Genomic DNA, 8,104 nt, shown 5'->3' with positions numbered 1-8,104 from the left:
AAGTCACAGAGCCAGTTTCATCTTTGCTTCAGAGAAACAGTAAATTGGTGGGGCTGGTTTGTGAATCATAAGTTACTCAAAACCATTCCTGGCTTGTCCTGAAATTTTCGGTCTGCCTAAATGGCAAGATCCCAGTCAGCACTCATCGGTAGCAGAGGGCACTGTGAAGAGGCTAGCGTGGAACATAAAATATTTACAAATTGAATGGGGACCCTGTGTGACTTGGATAAGCAGAAATACAAATGAAGTCAGAACCTCCAAGTTGAAGTATCTTCCGAGATTAAGTATTTATGAAGCACTTTGTACTCACAAAGTGAATTTCAATCATTTATTATCTAAACTCACAATATCACAGTAGCTGATAAGTATTTGTGTTATGGCTGAATGACCCAAACTTGAACTACTGCCTGTAAAATCAGGGATATTTTCATGTACCTGGGACCCATTTTTAATGCTTAGGTGAAGCAAGATCAGGAATTTTTGAAATTAATACCTGCGTCCTTATCCAGATGCATCATTACCATGCAAGCCTATAATTCTCTCCTGTGGCACTACTGAAAGTTTTGGCTCTCCTGCTGGCAGGCAGCAGTGCAAGGCAGATTTTCCTGATGAACCTTTAATAACTCTTTCCTTTTTATTCCAGAATCTGATGATTTCCCTTTGTGTTTTGAGATGACCAGATGACATAGTGGGATGTTAGTGATTTTTAAAATGTATTTTATTTTATTTTTTAATGTCTGCAGCACTTGGTATTCCTAGGTGGTCTCCCATTCAAGTACTAACCAGGCCCGACCCTGCTTGGCTTCTGAAATCAGACAGGATTGGGCATGTTCAAGGTAGCATGGCCATAGACCAGATGTTGGTGATTTTGAATATGTGCATGGCTGAGAAGACTGCTCCAATTAGTTTTCATCCAGAGTTCAAGGTATCACGCTATAGAATGCTTCTACGCCCCACACATCTTACCACACATTATTAAAGGCCTAATTACAGGAATTCCCTCTACCAAGAAAAAATGACAAGGCATATTAAAAGACAAAACAACTTGAAGAGAAAGAGCAAACTTAAGAACCAGACATGGCAGGGATGTTGGAATTATCAGACCAGGAATTCATTCATTCATTCATCCAACACCTACAGCACTTGGTATTCCTAGGTGGTCTCCCATTCAAGTACTAACCAGGCCCGACCCTGCTTGGCTTCTGAAATCAGACAGGATTGGGCATGTTCAAGGTAGCATGGCCATAGACCAGATGTTGGTGATTTTGAATATGTGCATGGCTGAGAAGACTGCTCCAATTAGTTTTCATCCAGAGTTCAAGGTGAAAAGTGCTTTGGATTTTAGCAGTTGAAGCTGTTTGCAAAACTAGGGACTGACCGTGGCTCTCTCTGAAATCACTAAGGAGTCTCTAAGAAAACATAGCTACATCTCATTTCTCTTCCAACTGTTCAAATGACCCCATTACAAAAAGACTTCTCTACTTAAACTACTTTTCTCTACAATTGTTTAAAACCCTACTTCACTTTTTACTTAGAATTATTCATCCTAGGATCTAAAAGAGATTTCATAGATCATTTGGTCGAACCCTCTTATTTTACTGATGAAGAAACTAAGATCCTAAAAAGATGAAAGGAAGACTAGAATCCAAGTGTTCCAAGTTTCCTTCCACTCTCTAGCTCAGAATCTTGTGCCGTTTGATGTTATTAAATGTGTTCCTGTAGCTACACTGAATACCTCGCACAGGCTCATTCTTAGCACAGCCAAGCGGCCGTTGGCCGGTGATGGCGGTGCAGAGTGCTGTGTGGGGAGGAGTCAGTCTGATAGGCCTTCTCTGAATGGCCCGCTCTCCCTGTCAAGTTTCTTCCCAAATGTGACCTCTACCAAGAGGACTTCGATTACCCTAGCTAAAGTGGCTTCCCTCCCCCATCCTCTCAGCCATATCCTATTTCCTTTCCTAGCACCTAGCATACACAGAAAACGATCTTTCTTGTGTATTGCTTTCTTCTCCCAGTAGAATGTAAGTTCCAAGTGGACAGGGACTTTGTTTATCCTGTCTACTGCAGTGTCTGCTGTGCTTGTTAGAGTTTTGACGTGTAGAACACACTCAGTAAATATTTGTGAAATAGATAGCCAAATGCTGTTATTGATTCGTGATGTCTGCCGTGGGCAATGGAAGGACACGTCAGTGCCAAGCTTTTGTCATCACAGGATTGATTGTTAGTGGTCAACCAATCCCAGATGCGTAACTGGTTTCCTCCTGACATTCAGCTTGATCTTGGTCCATCTCCTGATAACCGGTTCTTAGGTACTTTGGAAATAGGAATTCCTCTTAAACATCAATTAAGAATTTAAAAGGAGAAAGGAACATTTTCTTTCCTCAAAAGTATAATAGTGTCTTATTCATCACAGAACTTCTATGATAAAGCACAATTCTTTGCACAACAAGTAGTTATTTACTGACCATTTTTTAAAATGTCATTTAAAGGGACTTCTGATTTATTGCTAATCTAAAATAGCTGCACCATAGTACACAGTACACAGTGCCCATTGGTGGGACTAATGGACTCACATGTACAAAGCCATGAGCAAAGTTCAGGTAAATATCCAAATTGAACTGTTCTAAAGTTGAGTGAGCAGCATCCAGCACCTTAACCCTGAATATTGGCTGTTCTCACTCATCCTCTACTGGAAGTCAATATTTGAAATTGGCTAGTGTGAGGCAGGAGAGGTTCAGAAAAATAAGAGACCAAAGAAAAAGTTAATACTTAAACGTGTTTATGAATTCATCTATATTTCTTTTTATTTCTTTTTAAAGAATTGTGGTATATATGGAAACATTTCTAACAGCTAGAGGTTTTTGGAAATTAGCTTATTTTTAACCCAATCAATACTGTTGTTTTGTGTCAAAAGCAAGATATGATTCAGTGCTCTGGTAAATCTGATTTAATATTCCCTAGGACTCTGGGGTTGTATAACATCTATACTCTCCTAAATTTAGTGGTATCAATATGACCTGATATTTAATTATTTGCGTAACCTATTTAAAATTAAAACAGCAACAAGCTTGGGTTTTTTTTTTTTTCCCCAAGCTTTAATACATTCTCCTTTTAAAAATATATTTTTCATAAATTACTTGGCTGTCTAGCAGGCCATCACATTCTTCAGTTCCTGTAACAAAAGGGAAATGGTTCTGCGTGGGTGTGAAATGCAAAATGTGGATGAGAACACCGTGGTTAAACAAGAGCAGACACTGATCAAGTCCATTAATCAAAGTGCCTTTGAAATCTCTGCAAGTTGAAAACCATGGCATTCAGGGATATGATTAAAGAGGAAATATAAAATGGCCAAAGAGGCCCACTGGCAGCCAGGGTGCGTCTCAGAGCCTCTGATTAGAGCCCACATTTCAGAGCTGTTGCTTTCAATGGAATTTGTTTCCCTGAGTCATTTTTTGGAGTTTATTTGCTAAGAAAAGATGGATTTGAGCTGCAGTGTCTTCTCATGGCTATTGGAAAAATCACCAAATCAATATTACAGGAGCTCTCTAGTCTCTTCAGGCCAGTATCTTATATTTTTTCATCTTTCGATTATCCTGATAAGCCACTAGGAGTGAAAAGGATATGTCGAAGGCAATCGCCCAGTCTTCTGGCCATGCATCCTCCACAGTGGTGAGCATCATGGAAGAAGCAGCATTGGAAATGGGTAGACACTTTAGGGTATGTGAGTTTGAGTTTTTTGTGGGACTTGGGGGAGATTTAGGTCTGGATTGGAGTTTGGGTCTCTCTGGGACATATTTGCATTTTTAAAAAAATGGAGTAGAAACCACTGATGTGTGTGAATGATGAAGAATGTGTAGAGCATCAGGACAGAGCCCTGGAAAACATTCACATTTAATCAGAAGAAGAGGAGTGTTATGGACTGAGTGCTTGTGTTCCTAACAACTTTATATGTAGAAACCGTAACCCCCAAAGCAATGGTATTTGAAGATGAGGCCTTTGGGAGGTAATTAGTGTTGAATTAAGTCATGAGGGTGGGGGCCTCATGATGGGATTAGTGGCCTTATAAGAAGAGGAAGAAAGTGATCTCTCTCCCACTGCAGGCGCCAAGGAAAGGCCATGTGAAGACATAGAAGGTGCTGTCTGTAAGCCAGGAAGAGAGCTCTCATTGGGAACTGAATCAGCCAGCACCCTGATCTTGGACTTTGGCCTCCAGAACTGTGAGAAATAAATGTCTGTTGTTCAAGTCACCCAGTCTCCATTTTTGTTGTTATGGCAATCTAAGCTAAGACAAGAAGCCAATGAAAAACAATGAAAAAGACAGATGAGAGGGCTAAAGGGAGATGCATGGGATAGTGTATTCATGGAGACTAAAAGATTAGACAAATGCAAGAAGAAATGGTGAAGAAAGACCCCAATTGGAGGTGTCTATTGGAATCCATCAGTGTATTCTGGGCTTCAAGTTTTATGTCGTTATCTATGTGTATGATATATGATACTTTCAAGTGGAATAAACTGGTTACGAAACACTGTAAAGGATGTTTCTTATGTGATTGTGCTCAATCTGATCACCAAAAAAGTTTTGATTAAAATTTTATAGGTTTTCTTCATATTGTAATGGTAGTAATTATTCATTATAGGAGAAAAGAAATTAAATTAGGATTAGAAAATAAAACATATTTACAAAACTCTTCCATAGTATTACTAGAGAAACTGCTTTTAAAATGTTATTGTGTGTCCTTCCTTGCATTTTACTCTCTCTTGCACATGTATATCATATACGTATATATATTCTTACACATGTAGACGTATTATATGGGAGTGTATAAATACAATGAGATCATATTACTTTGTAACCTGCTTTTTAAACCTAATGAACTCATTCTATGCCAATAAGTATTTATCCATAGAATAATTTTTGAAATGGCTTGAACCAATCTCCTATTGTTGGATATTTAGGTTGCTATTATAAATGATATCATATTGACTATACTTATAGACAAAAGTTTACATTCTTAATCAGGTCCTTTGGTTAACTTCCTTAAATAGAATTGTAGGGCCACAAAATGTTCACATTTTTAAGAAATCACAATTAGTGTCCACCTGTTTGTGTGTTATATATATGGTACACCAAGAGATATTCTTTAAGTCAGAATTTGTTGAGAGTGACCTATCTGTCACCATTTTGAGAACTATATACAATTCATGTATATTTATAAAGCATAAAAAGTAAAAGATTTACGGCAAATTCTGATGGCAATTTTTATTTCTTTCACACTAAGGAAATGACTAAAACATATAACTAGAGGTGCCTCTTTTAGACTATTTTAGATATTCTTCTGCTTATCTCATGCTACACTTCTGTGCTAAGTTCTCAGTATTTACTTGTGTTCTTGTCCAAAGCTCTACCTTAAGGTATTGAATTTTTCTTAACTAATGTTGTTGGAAGATCTTGCTGCTTGCTAGTGAAGGCTTTTCTACTGATGAGAAATGGCTCCATGAGATATATCCTCTTTCTTTCTAGGCAGAGGTTCTGTGCTCCATGAAGTGATGAGTAGTTCTGCGAACTATGTGGTCAAGAGGAATTTAAATCTGTTCTGTTGGGAAGAGTTCAATCTAGATGGTAGTCTAAGCCGAAAATGGATCCTTCATTGAGCTGATGTGTAGTGATTTTCCACGGAGAGCTCAGCACATGACTGTGCAGCCACTTCACTGGTTCACACAGTGAATACTTATGAAGGATCCGCTATGCGCTGGGCACCATTTAATGGTATTCTTCAGCAAAACAGACTACACCTCTGTCCATGTGAAGCTTCTGTTCTTGTAGGGGCTTCAGACAGAAAATAAATAGAATCAAGTTAATTTAAAAAATTTTTAAAAAATTTAAAATTATAATCGATATAACATTATATTAGTTTCAGGTGTATAACATAGTGATTAGGTATTTATATAACTTACAAAGTGATCGCCCCGATAAATCTAGTACCCATCTGACACCATAAATAGTTATCACAACATTATTGACTATATTCCTTGTGCTAAATTTTATATCTCCGTGACTATTTTTTAACTACCAATTTGTACTTCTTAATTCTGTCACCTTTTTTACCCTTCTCTTAACCCCCCTCCCATCTTGCAACCATCAAAATGTTCTCTGTATCTATGAGTTTGTTTCTGTTTTATTTGTTCTTTTATTTTGTTCTTTAGACTCCACGTATAAGTGAAATCACATGGCATTCATCTTTCTCTGTGCCACTTACTCCACTTGCCACAATACCTTCTAGATCTTTCCATTGTTACAGATGATAAGATTTCATTCTTTTTTCTATGACCGAGTAGTATTCCATTGCATATATGCATCACCTCTTCTTTATTCATTCATCCATTGATGGACACTCATATCTTGGCTATTGTAAATAATTCTGCAATGGACATATGGATTGCACATGTCCCTTTGAAGAAGTGTTTCAGGTTTCTTCAGAAAAATACCCAGAAGTAGGATAACTGGGTCTTTTTTCATCTCTTGTTATAGCCTTTGTTTTAAAGTCTATTTTGTCTGGTATAATTATTGCTACTCCAGATTTTTTTTTGATTGTTTCCATTTTCATAAACTATCTTTCCCCATCTCTTTACTTTCAATCTGTGTGTCTTTTGATCTGAAGTGAGTCTCTTGTAGGCAGCATATGTAAGGATCTTGTTTTCCTATCCATTCAGCAATTCTATGTCTTTTGATTGGAGCATTTAATCCATTTGTATCAAAAGTAATTGTTGATAGGTATTTAGTTATTGTCATTTTATTATTCATATTTATGATTTCGTCTTCCTCTTCTTTCTGTAAATGCAGGATGGGTAAGGATGGTGGGAATGCATCACTGAATTGGATAAGGAGATAATTTTTAAGCTTCATGAAGAAGAACATAATTGCAAAACTGCCACAGGGGACCAAACTGGGTACGTTTGAGCCACAGAAAGAAGGCAGGTTGTCTTGAAAAGACTGAATGCACAGAGGGTGATTAGAGATGAGTTGGAAGAGCAGATGATATGGAGCTTTGTGACTCGTGGCAAAGAAACTGTGAATAAGTGATAATTAAGTGAAAAAACGTAAGTTAAAGACTATTAGATTAAAAAATTATATTCATGCAAAACAAAGTATAGAGAATATACAATATATTGTATATTGTATACAGAATATATTCTCTATATTGATGACTAATGATGTCGAACATCTTTTCAGGTTCTTACTGGCCATTTGTATATCTTACTTAGGAGAATGCTTATTTAGAATGCTCATTTTTTAAGTTGGGTTGTCTTTTTTTTTAATTATTGAATTGTAGGAGTTCATCCTATATTCTAGAAATAAATCCTTTATCAGATATGTGATTTGAAAATATTTTCTCCCGCTGTATGGGTTATCTTTTCACTTTCTTTCTTTCTTTTTTTTTCAATTTCAAGTATACAGTACATTGGTTAAACATTTATATAGTTTATAAAATGATCCCCCTAATTCCTCCTTCTCTCCTCTGGTTTTCCACCTAGCCAATATATTAATGCTAACTGCATTCCCTACGCCCCATCCCCGTGACCATCTATCCACTATTAATTTGTACTTCTTTAACCCTTCACCCCATTCTTCCAGTCCCCCAATCCTCCCATCCCCCTGTACGTCACCAAATTGTCCTCTATATTCGTGAGTCAGTTTTTGATTAGTTTGTTCTTTTTATTCCTTAGATTCCACATATAGGTGAAATCATATGATATTTATCTTTCTCTGTCTGACCCGTTTTTCTCAGCATAACAAACTCTAGGTCCATACATGTTGTTGCAAATGGTAGGATTTCATTTTTTTTTTTAAATGGCTGAGTAATATTCCATTGTACTTGTATATATGAACCATAACTTCTTTAGCCAACCGTCTGTTGATGGGCATTCAGGTTGCTTTCATATCTTGGCTGTTGTTTGTGCTGCCATGAATATTGGGATGCATAGATCTTTATGAATTAGTGTTTTGGTTTTCTTTGGATAAATACCCAGAAGTGTAATTGCTGGGTCAAAAGGTAGATCCATTTTTAATTTTTTGAGAAACCTCCAAACTGTTTTCCATAGCGGCTGT

The 8,104-nt window shown here is 37.0% G+C and overlaps 2 pseudogenes; both read right to left on the bottom strand.

The window, feature by feature from the left end:
• Positions 1–734: 734 nt before the first annotated feature.
• On the bottom strand, positions 735–853 carry LOC112470830 (annotated as a pseudogene).
• Positions 854–1,131: 278 nt separating this feature from the next.
• Positions 1,132–1,250, bottom strand: LOC112470835 (annotated as a pseudogene).
• Positions 1,251–8,104: the final 6,854 nt, after the last annotated feature.

This window comes from Pteropus alecto, unplaced genomic scaffold (genome assembly GCF_000325575.1).
Source record: "Pteropus alecto unplaced genomic scaffold, ASM32557v1 scaffold3, whole genome shotgun sequence".
NCBI lineage: Eukaryota > Metazoa > Chordata > Mammalia > Chiroptera > Pteropodidae > Pteropus > Pteropus alecto.
The sequence above is the reverse complement of the archived record's forward strand: the minus strand, read 5'-3'. Positions and strand labels throughout refer to the sequence as shown.